At 36.8% G+C, this 12,057-nt stretch overlaps 1 long non-coding RNA gene across 2 annotated transcripts in view; it reads left to right on the forward strand.

Annotated features, from left to right (window-relative positions):
- LOC107306672 overlaps positions 1–12,057 on the forward strand; it is a 154,477-nt gene that overhangs the window by 107,262 nt on the left and 35,158 nt on the right. For both annotated transcript variants that reach the window (XR_004305856.1, XR_001552233.2), the window contains exons 3-4: positions 8,087–8,227; positions 8,334–8,482. This is a non-coding gene — a long non-coding RNA (uncharacterized LOC107306672). The remainder of the gene's footprint in view (positions 1–8,086; positions 8,228–8,333; positions 8,483–12,057) is intronic.

Genomic DNA, 12,057 nt, shown 5'->3' on the forward strand with positions numbered 1-12,057 from the left:
GCCAATCCCTTGTGCTTGAGCAGAATTTTTTCTCCCCAAGGGGAAAAAGAGGAAGAAGATAGAGGAAGAGTTTTCACCTGCTTGTTCTTCAGTTGCAGTAATAATTCTTATTTCTGAAAGCATGAAAGAAAAAGGGAGCATTTTCACTGGTCCCAAAATGGTAGTTTCACTCTTCCTTAACACGACTTTTTAGTAAGATTTTTTTTTCAAGTATAAAGAAGGAGAACCTATTCAAGGCATTTTTGTATATTAATAGTCAGATTATTTCTCTCTAAAAAATCTTCGTAACACCTTGATTGCATTACTACTTCATATTTGCTTGCATAAATAAACCTGAAGTTTTACTGCAAGAGAGGCAGCTATTTTAAAGATGGCAAAATTTCAGCTCTTGGATGGTTGGTTTCATTTAACAAGGCTCCACATGAATTTATGAACTGTTCCGTAACGTCTTCTGCTTGCACCAAATGGCAGACTTTAGGCAGAAACCCAATGTATGTTTAGCTAATGTATAACAAACAGAGTATTTACATGGTCAGTGGACCCTATTAGGTATTAAGAATGGCCTCTTTCTAAATTTTCTGCTAATTCCCTTCCGCAACAACCTGAACAAAGTGTTCATTTCTCAGAGAAAGCTAAGAAAATGTGTGCATCTAGGAGTGTGTGTCTCTCATCTTAAAATGTCTTTAACAAAACTTCAGACAGTTACCTTATTGTCTTTTGCTCTAAGGGTGACAATGTAGTTTAAGGTATTGTTTCCTGACTTTAAAGGTGCCTTGTGGTTTTTAAGGATATTTCAGCAGCTAAAGGAATTCTACTGCAGACACAGTGAACCAGTTCATTTCTTAAGCAATAAATGGCAAGCAGGGTGGTGCTGAATAAGCATGCTTCTATGGAATTTCTCTTTGAAAAGCCCACTAGTTAGGCCCTATAACACTTCAGTTGATATTTCTACAGTGCAAACACGATAGTGGAAATTAAGTTGCCCCAGCAAATTCAGTTTAGGAGAAATTTGTTATGAATAAAATGCTGCTGCTGGCCTTAGAACATTGAATTTATCCACCAAATAATATCTTAGAAATACCACTTCAGAAGAAATCAGCTCTAAATAATTGATAAATTTGGTTTGTTTAGAAACCTTTTGACCCCTGTAATAGAAAGTAAAAACACATTTCAGTTATTAAAGTCACATATATTCCCTCTGGTAGGGGAAGCTTTTAATTTTAAGCTGGTCTCTGTTGGGGCCATTTGATAAAGCTTGGAAAAACCTTTTCAACTGCTGCTGGTGGATTTGGGTCAGCTTCCCTTGGGAAAATGGCAAAAGATAAATTTGTAGCTTTTCATAACACATAAGAAAACTTCAGAGATTTTAAACATCAAGAACTATTGGAACTGAAAGACAGAGTTTCTCTTTTGTTTCTCCCCCTCCTCCTCCTGCTCCTTCTTCTCTTTTCTTTCCAAAAAGAACTTTAAATTCTCTTGTTGTTTTAATTTTTTTCTTCTTTTCAGCACTGGAAGCCAGAATGTTTTGGCCTTTCTAATGACAGTACCAGTGATCCTTATTAACATAAGATTTATTTTGAGATAAAAACATCATTAGGCAATTTTTGTTTCCAAAAGGAGTCATTTCATTACACTGCTTTCAAAGCCAAGAGCAAAATAAAATACCATCTACCACATATTTTCAAAAACACAGTTCTTAAACTTTGCTTTCAGTCACTGTTACCAGATCTTCATGTCCACAAATACTAGTTGGTCTCATTTCCCCAGGACAGTAATTACCACTTATGAACGAAGGTGCTGATTCAGTCGGGACTGCCAAACTGTAACTAACAGCAACACTGCCGTTTCACAAGAGGAAAGAGAATATGGATGACAAAAAATATATATACTTAATACCTATGAAAAAGAAAAAATAAAATAAAATTAAACGGTAACAACCCCCAAAAGCTGAATATCTGGGTAGTTACTTTTGCACGAACCAACTGCTTGCAGGCAAAACTGCAGATTTTTCTACCCCCCGAGCCCCAAATCTTCAAGGATCTGTGTTCATGTTTGGTGGAGTTGCTACTGTTCCATACCTCTTCTGCATTACTGCCAAGAAGTACAACCTGCATGCACTGTGATGCACTTCCTTTTCTATAAAAAAGGAATATATTTTCTATATATTTTCTAGTCTCATCTGAGACTAACAGATTCACTTTGTATAAACTACTGAAGGCCTATCATTCAAGAAAAACAGCTTTTTTTTTGCCACCAGCCTAAGATGAACTAGAAACAGCACCTTAGAAGATGAAATCTATGTGTATTCTTACAGCCTCTACAAAGAGACGGACTCTTTACCCTGTTGTCAGTAAGGCAACAAGTGATGATCTGGGATACAACAGCAAGCTCAGAGAAACACTGAGGAGGTATATGCCTCTGGAAAGTTGCATTCCTGCTGCTGAATTTCATGGTGAATATGTAATTGATTCTTTTAAAATTACAGATGTCCTTAGCTAAATTTTTGAAACCTGGACCAATCACCTGGCCAGCCTCACCCTACACACAATCTGCAAAGAGTGAGCAGGAACAAACCAGTAAAAGCAAAGTTGTCTTCAAAGTAAACAAGCCTTTCTTGAGCAGCAAATTGTTTCTTTTTGCTGTTTCATGCTTGGACGCTATTCCCAGTGTAAGACACTCTATTGCACAGACTCAGTGGTAAATTATTAAAAAGGTCTCTACTGGATATCCGTTCGTGCAGCCACAAATTATGTGTTCATGTACCTATGCCTATTCTTGGCAGGTGCAGTTCCTCTGTGAGTACTTTAGCAATTCAAACACCTGCATTTTTTCATTATGTTAAGTCTGCTCTTCAAACAGTTGCACCTACACTCCATTAGCACCCACACAGGGAGGCCAACTCTTGGTAATTTATGTTGTGAGGGGATTGCCTTCTTGGGCAAGAAAGATACTATGCAGGAAGCTGGGCTGAGATTTTACAGCCACGCTGTTCCAGCTTCCCAAATAAACACTCTTAGCACGTATCTTCATGGCCACTTTGTCCACTTGGAACAGGATGAGTGAAGTGGGCTGCTTTGTATGTACTGTGCACTAAATGTTCACACTGGAAATGAGTGAGGAGTAGACAGCGTACAAAATGATAACAAAATACTTCATAGTGTTTTCCTTCTTTAAGAATGTCTTAGAAGGATGTGACATTTTGCATGGGAAAATTCTCACATCTTCTTTTTTAATTTTTTTTTATTTATTTATTTTTGTCATTTTTATTCCTGTTGACACACTTTGTCTGATGTCTAATGCTTGGTTTGTACTAAATTGATGTAGGCTGTGCATCATTCTTCTCAGACAACCTCGTAACTCAGCAAACTCAGTGCATGCTATGATATATAGGCATGCTTTCATTGTTGGAGGGTACTATTCAGTTCCATCTAACAGTATACTTTGCCCTGTTGTTTTCAGTTGCTCTCCTAGAATCACTGGTTACCATCTTATTTTGCCCTTTCTTTGTCCATGGACTGATACTACAGGAAGTCCCACTACAAGCACTGCCATTTCCCCTCCTCTTTTACTTTCCTTGTTGTTGTTTTTTTTCTTTTCTTTATTACACTACTATCCTTTCTGACCTCCCCTCTTCCCTTTTTTGTTGTTCTTCCTCCATTATTATTCTTCCTTCTCTTCCACCCACCTTATCATAACCTCTGGCACATAAGCAGCTGCAAACTGAACCACTGCCTTTCTCATACTTCAATAGGCTTATTCTTCCCACCTACAGCACCACACAAACTACTGCTAGCTAATTCCTCATACCTAATGATTGCTAGCAGTATCTTCCCATGCATATGCATCTGCACGTATTTGCCTGCTAGAAGACTCTACATGTTTTTCTTCACATGGCACCCTGAAATATAATCTTCTATCCAAAACGATTGGATGCTCACATTGGTTATAGAGGAAGAAGCCAGCATTTGCAAAATAGAATCATTGCGGTCACTAGGAGTGATTAATTAAAAGACAAATCACCTCATAATCAATACTGTGAACCTAAAATATGAGTACAAGCTTCTGCAAAATGATTGCCCAATAGCAAAAAAATTCAGTCACAAGATAGTGCAGTAATGTTCAGCTGGGAAAAAAAAGTCTTGCAATTATTTTTATCAACAAGCAGTTCTTAGAAAACAAGCACTGGATCAAAAGCAAGTCAAGCTCAAATAGGGAGTGATGACCCATTGTAACTTTTGGAAATGGTGTCACAGAATTCTTTCTAGAACAGTGAAAACATAGTAGAAATAATAACTATATGGTTAAGAATGGAATTGTTGAGTACATTTACATATTTAACATGCTTGATAAAGAGGTTCTTCTACAAGGCAGGTTTTCCAGACTGCCTGTCTGCTGAACAGCGAAAGAAGACACAATACAAACGTAACTCCAGAATACTGCCAGCCACTTTCCACAGTAAATCTAAAAACTGCAAGTGAAAATCTCAAGATAGATCTACCTTTTAAGTGCTAGAAGGGACCGATTCCAGTTGAGTAACCACTCGAATAGGCAGAATCATCCAGAACATAAAAAATCTTGTAGTATTGTACGTAGTAACAAAGCAACCACTTTACTTAGATTCTGTGTGAAGAACAACATTGTATGGCTTAAAGCAAGAAATCAGAAATGGTAGCCGTTATCCCTCATGCTTCTCTACATAATTAGAAAGCAGAATTCAAGGTATCTTATAAAAAATAAAACACCTGACAACAAAATCAGCAGTAAATACTGTAAAGCAAATGCAAACAAAGCACTGAAACCACATGAGATCCATGATCATGTTAGCCTCGTGTTGGAACAGATTTATTTGAATCAAATGAGAAGGATTACCTCTTGTAATGATTATTTCTTGAGTATTTTTTAAATTGAGCTGCTGAACAACCCATTGATGCAACAATGTAATAACACATGGAAAATCACAGTTTGCTCATCACAGGATTCCAGATGAGTTAATAGCAGATAATTGCACAAATTTCACAAGCATCTCATTTCAACAGTTCTCTTTGATATTTCAGTTTTGGTGCGCTTTGTAAGCTCTGACTGTGTACAACCAGGAGTGTTGGAAAAATGCATTTTCTAGAGAGAAATGAACTTAAGACCAAAAACAGCCCAAACCCCAACAATCCAACCAAAATGTCTACGTTTTCTTGGTTAGAACTTTTTGATCAGAAAGGCATAAATGTTAGTGTCAAATTCTAACAAGTTTTCCAAGCAAAAGATAAATACTAAGTTAGACAGTGAAAGATAAGACCTATGTTAATTTTATAAAATGTGTACAAACTGGAAGAAAAAGAAAAGTGAGGACAAGATTGTCATAACAATTTATCTACAATAGCAGGAGAATGTTACAGCCAAGAGTTGCATTACCAGCACCAAGACCATATATCATCAGCAACCTTGAATGTTCATATTTCTGGTGAAATGCAAGTCCATAAATACGACCCAGAAGTATGTTACTGTGTGTTTTTAGGTAACACAAATGCAAACTTCTACAAGTCATTAACTTGGGCTCATTGCAGTCTCACCAGCAATAACATACAACAGAAGTAACACACAAACATGTACATGATGCGTAAGGATGTTAGTTCACTTTGGCAAATGCTTTTGCCATTGGAACTGTATGGGGAACTAAAGAGAGCAGAAGATTTCGACAGTAGTTACTGACCAACATCCCAAATTCCATCTGAGACACTGTTGTTCATGTGTGTGTTATTCATAAGTGTCAGAAGTTGGTAACATCTTCATTTCATCTGGTTTCATTACCGGCATTTTATTTCCAAAAGAGTGGTGATACAGATCTCATGGTATCCACTGCAATTAGTAAAATTGATTTCTGCCCTGTTTATATCCACAGAGAGGCTGAGCCATCCTCTGAGCAGCATGGCTTCTGAGCCTCTGCCCTGGTGCCAGTGTCTCTGGCTGTTTGTCTTTTTAATTGGCAGTAAGAGTTGGGGTAATCACCAGAGCCTCAGTTTATACATCGAATGCCACGCTGACATGTGCTGCTGAGTGTCGGAGTGGCTGGGGTTTTGCAGTACATCTTTAGCCCTCTCACTGCTGGAAGCAAATAGCAAGGAGGAGGAGGCATGTTCCTGCAAGGCTTGGTGCAGTGCTCAGTGCCTCTCCATGTCACAGAAGACCATCTCAGCTGGAAATCTTTCAAAAATGCATCTAGTCATTAAAAACTCAATTCACGTATTTTTATTACCAGTAATGTTCCTAGAAAGCTAGAGAATAGAAGACTGGAGAAGCTAGTCTATTTGTTTAAGTATAGATACAAGGAGCATTGTATTGCATAGAGGCATACATTTCTACATCAAGTTAAAAATGGTTTAAGGTATGTGCATGAGCCTTTGAACTGCTGCTATTCTGGAGTGAGCTGAATAAACCACCTCAACTTTACTCATCAGCTAAATTCCTGAGAGTGTAATTCATTTCAGAAGCCCCTATAAAAGTTCAAAAAACTCCAAAATTTCAAAGTTGTGAGTAATTCTGAAAGCAAAATATTATTTCTTTCTGAATTGGTATAAAACTATAGCACGAAATGCTTCTAAAATAGAAATGTATCCCTCATCATCTTTTTGTTCACGCTCAAAATGCTTAAGTTAAAGTTATTGCTTGGACTGTAAAATCAAGCAGTTAAGTCTAAAATTAGGTCTAAAAAACATTTTAATTCTACATTCAAACTTGTTCTTATTCTGATTCATCCACCTGCAATACCGATGTAGACAGAGCCAACGGGAAAGAGTGACTATATGTAACATACATATGTAACATACATTTGCACCACAGTGTGTTAACATCGAGACGAGTGAATTAAAGTTCAGAGGAATTTCCTTACTCTCAAGTTAGAAAAGTGTTAGAAAAGCTGATTTAATGTTGACTTTGTTGTACATTATTTTAACACTCTTCCATATTTCTGGTATCTTAAGTTCTGTGATGCAGGACACATTGCTACCACAGTAGTTACTAAGAACTTTAACTGCAAAGACATATTAACTGAGCTTTCCTCAGCCTATTCCCCACGCTAAAGATTTCAGGAGGATACTTTGGAGATGGAAATTGCTCACTTGGGAATTTTTATAATGCAAGAACTTAAGTGCAGTAAGGACCTACTTGTGCTCTTCTTTACACACCTTTTCATTTCCTAGGCTTCAGTTGACCCAGGGCACCAGTGTGTCTCTTGGTCCTGGCCATACCAGTGTGAGCCTGACATGGAGCCTGGAGCCCACTGGTGTTCTGTCAAGAGATACAAACAAGAGGAGTCTAATGGAAGTTTTTGTCACTTTGCATCCTAAATGGAATTTCATGGGACAAAGAGGAGAATTCTGTAGCCCGAGGGGATTTCCTCTAATGAATATCAAACACCTTCTACAAACAACAGAAATGTGAGAGATTCTCAAAATAAAAGGTCAGGGGGATTTTCTGTTATAGAAAGGCTTTAATGGCCTGAATACAGCATGTTGTGACCAGCTGCCCCTACAGTGAATCAGTGGAAATCCTGGTGAGGAGCTTCCTCAGAACTCTTGTCTGCAGTTTGAGTAGCTTTAATTTGGGAATAATCACTGTCTAGCTTTGAGACAGGGAGTGTGGTGCGCATCTGGTAGCAGCCCTGAGAGAAGAGAAGAGAAGGAAAATGAGAAGGGAATTCAAGCAGAAAGGAAGAATGTCACTGTGCCGGAGGCAGCTGGATGGCAAACAGTTTAGGCCCATTCTCCACAGGTAGCGTCCACGTGTAGGATACAGGAACAGGAACTGGGTGGCTGGAAGATCCAGTCATAAAAAGGGCAGAGGAGGATCATGGATGGTTAATGATTGATGTCTGCCTCAGGCAGTGAACAGCCTGGCAGCTGCAGAGAGAAAGTTACTCTTCCTTTAAATGCCCCCACTTGAAAAATTAGCGTAAACATCTATTTGTGACCAAAGTTTGACTTGGAACCTGGTCAAAGATGAGTAAGAGAGGAGGTCTAAAAAAGCTCAGTAGGTGCTGTGACCATGCTTACATAATATTTCTGTAGCCTTTATTTCTTTTTTGTTCTGATTGCAGGATGAAATTGGAAGAGGGACAGCATCTGCACTACTTCCATTTTCAGAACAAAGAATTTGACTTTCAGACATGAAGGATCTGGAGGAGTTCATATTACACATTTGTCTGTGTACAGTACACATATCATGAATTCAGTGAGAGGTGTGTTCTGTAGTTTTATTGTGTGGAAAGACTATGATAATCAATAGGAACTTTGAATGTGCAGGAGTATGTAAGTAACATTGCATTTATATGCATTCTTCTGTAGATAAAAGAAGCAATACAGTTGGGATGTTCAAGCTTTCAAAGCCTGCCTTCACATTAAGCAAGAAATGCCTCTTAAAACATATATTATGGGACCAGATGAACATGTCCTTCAGACTTGGAGAATTATTTAAAATATTCCAGTAGATGAAGGTAAGAAAACATTCATTTCAGCTGGTCTTTCACTTTGATACGTGCCGATGAGTATGGAAATGTGAAAATGAAACAACTTAAGAATTTGTAGCTCAAATTACATATGAAAATCATCCATTCAAGTGTGGATTTAATCATTTTTGTCTTAGTCAGCTCATTCTTTCAAACACCCGTTTCCTATTCCAGGTTACAATACTTATACTGTAGTGTAGATTACTATAATTAACAGGTTAAACACATGAAAACAGTTTTTTCCCCTTGATGTGCCTTTGGATCCTTTATTTTGCTAGCAGTTATACATAAGAGTCACTTCCTACAAACGAGAAACAACTGCTGTGGGGTTTCTTAATGCTGCTAATGTTCTTTTCTTTCCTTCCAGTATTAACAGTGAGAAATTATTGTCTGTAAATAAAAAAACACAATGAAGAGTACATGTCATGAACAGCATGTTTAAAGTCATACGTATAATGCCTATAAGTACAAACTGCTTACATTTCCAGAGTACGCTGTGTTGCATCTTCTTAAAAAGACACAATGAGAACCTTTGTAACCTCATTTTATAAAGAAGCTGTTTTCTGATCCAAAGAAACACCTTCAGTTATAATACAATTTAATTCCACTGAATAAAGAGAAAAATGGCTCAAGAATGTCTTTTGTGCTGTGATATTTCAAGCAAAGATTAACAACGTTCTTACTTTGTTTTCTCCACCAACACATGCCATGTGGCATATCGTAGATTTATTTATTTTTTAATCATATGTCCTGCTGGTTATAACATAACTTAATGTAGCAGCTGCAATTAACAGACTGTCAAAGGATCAACTAACAAGTGCTGATAAGCTTCATTTAACTAATTTGAGGAGTGGAAGTTTAATTTTTTTTTTCCAGGAAGGTAGCTTGTTTCCTTATTTCCTGTCAAGTGAGCCAACTCCTGTGACCTGTAGTTAAAAGGGCCCTTTGTAATTAAAGCAGTGAGTCTCCAAGTGAACAGTTCTCACAGCAGGAGGAAAAAAAAGAGAATAAAAAAAAAAGGAGGATGCATGACACTGCTTAACTAACTAATCGGAGCTCAGCCAATCCATTTTCCTGCAGGCCAGCTAGCTTACCATGAGCACGCAGCATCTTGCCTTCCATTGGTTTCATGTCCATTTTATGGACCAGTGAGTCTATTAAGATCTTGGTGAGTAGCCCTAACCGAGGGCAGGGCTCTCTCCTAGGCATCAGCCCATAGACTACCAGAAACTGATCAGCCGTGTTATATCAATAACATTCTCACACTAGGTTGTGTAAATTGATCTTTTACAATTTCTCTCGGTGACAGTCTCTGTAACCAACAAGATAAATCATTCCTCCTGTGGCTTTTTTATTGATTGCTGAGACCTGTATAAAAATTACACTGCTCAAGATGTGAAGTGAACATCCTCATAAAAGAAGACTTTCTATTTACAATCAAAATACATTTTGGTCCAGATCAAGCACAGTTTTTACTATGCCAGTACCGTAAGAGAGAAGAATTTAACTGAGATTCAAAGCACTGAGAAAGTAACCCACTTAAACTTTTAAAATACAAAAAGTGCTATACAAAAACCAGAAGGAACAAAGCAAGCAAACAAAACAAAACACAAACTTCCAAGGTTATAAAGTTTTGTCCAAGAACAGGCAGCAGTAATAACAAACCATATGTTAAACACAATGATGCAGAAGAAGCACAGCAACAAAATCAGCTAAGTTTTGGGGGGGGATTTTTTAAAATTTTTTTTATACTTTTTTTACAATTACATAAGCTAACACTAATATAAATTACTTTCTGATAGTGTGCAAATGTATATATTTTTAAGTAGAACAATGTGATTTGAGAGCTCCTTACCTCTTCAAAAAATAAATATTCTGCTGCTTTGGAAAATCTGGCAGCAGTAATATTGTATTAGAAAAATTTATTCAAGCTGTGTAGTGTGGGCTTTGCTTTTTTATTAAAGCAAAAATTCTAACAGTGTTTGATAATCAATCAAATTCATCCACTGTTTTTAGGTAGGATCAAGACACCACAACTTTATTCCTTCCTCTTCACTCTATCTTTTTAATTCTGAAAAAATAGTCACTGATTTCTTTTTTTTTTTTTAATTTGGTTAAATGTTAAGTTAATATCATTTATACACATAGCTTAAAAGAGAGTTTTTCTAGTTGATGAACTTATACTTAACAAAATCATTAAATGATAAGTTATCAAAAACAACTGAACAGTTAAGTAATTTAGAGGACAGAAGACTAAATTCCACATACCATTTAAATCACTTGTACTGGCTTTGGAAAAGGCAATTGCTGGTCCATGCCTCAGTTTACCCACCTGTAAAGAGAGTATTACATACATCAAGAGGAAAAATGTCATTATCATATTGTGCTTATTTAAATTATTAGAGATATACTCAAGTCACTCTCTTCCTAAGGGAAAGCACAGCATTTAAATCACTGTTTACAAAGTACTCAGAAAATCTTGAAGATGAGTACTTATAGGAATGTAAGTTGTTATTACTTATCTTAGACACAAAAACAAAGGATACATTTAGTATTTCAGTTTATCAGAGAAATGTGCATCCATGATGAGAATTACCTGGGAGAACACTGGCACGCATTCTCTCAAAACATATTTTCTTCAATGCTCAGTATATTTCCCATGAGATCAAAAATATATATATTTTTTTTCCTTTTGATGTTATAATTAAAATGTGGTATATCTAAATATTGATGACATTGGACAATTGTAGAAAAATTATACAAAATATTTTGCTTAAAAAAATTGTGCATTAAACTAGAACTTACAGGCTTACAACTATTCTAAGTATGAAAGTTATGAACTCCTTACTAAAGCTGTAAATCTGTCCCAAAATGACAGAAGGACCTCTCTTTACTTGGTCAGTGAGCAAGATGATTTCTCCTCTTAAATGGAAAAGAAGGAAGTCAAAGAGATGTGTTTTTTTTTTTAATTAACTTGGTTAAGTTGTACTCTCATCCTATAAGGAAGTAGGTGGTTTCAAGATGAAATCTTGTGGTACCTGTCATTCACTTCTCTATTACTCATCTTGCATACTTTGGCAAGTTTGAATTATCCAAATTAGTTTACATTTTTGTTGCTAGCTTTATTAATGTTTTCTCACTTGAGTCCTGGTGGCAAACTGATAAAGAAAAGCATCAGTGTCATTTTGAATTGAGGGTTTTTGTTTGTTTCTTTTGATCAAGGATGCAAAATAAGTGAATCTAATTTTTAGCAGCATCCTCTTGATTTCTCTTAATCCTGGATAGCAATGACTTTTCAAGCAGCTCATTGGAAGCAATTGTGGGAAAAATGCCATTCTCTTTTCAGCTGTTCTTCCAAACCCTAATGAGTTAACAATTGAAATACAGAAAGTTGCCTCAGAGGTCAGGAGAGTATATTCTACACAATGGTCACAGCATTTGAAACCATGACAGCACTATAAATTGACAAACTAAAGCAGAGCACTTGGTGGTCTGAAGTGGAGAAAAGAACATCAGCCAAGAGCGGTAAAAAGACGAGCCATGAAACCACACAGGAAAAAAAA

This window comes from Coturnix japonica, chromosome 1, assembly GCF_001577835.2.
Source record: "Coturnix japonica isolate 7356 chromosome 1, Coturnix japonica 2.1, whole genome shotgun sequence".
In the NCBI taxonomy this organism is placed as follows: Eukaryota; Metazoa; Chordata; class Aves; order Galliformes; family Phasianidae; genus Coturnix; species Coturnix japonica.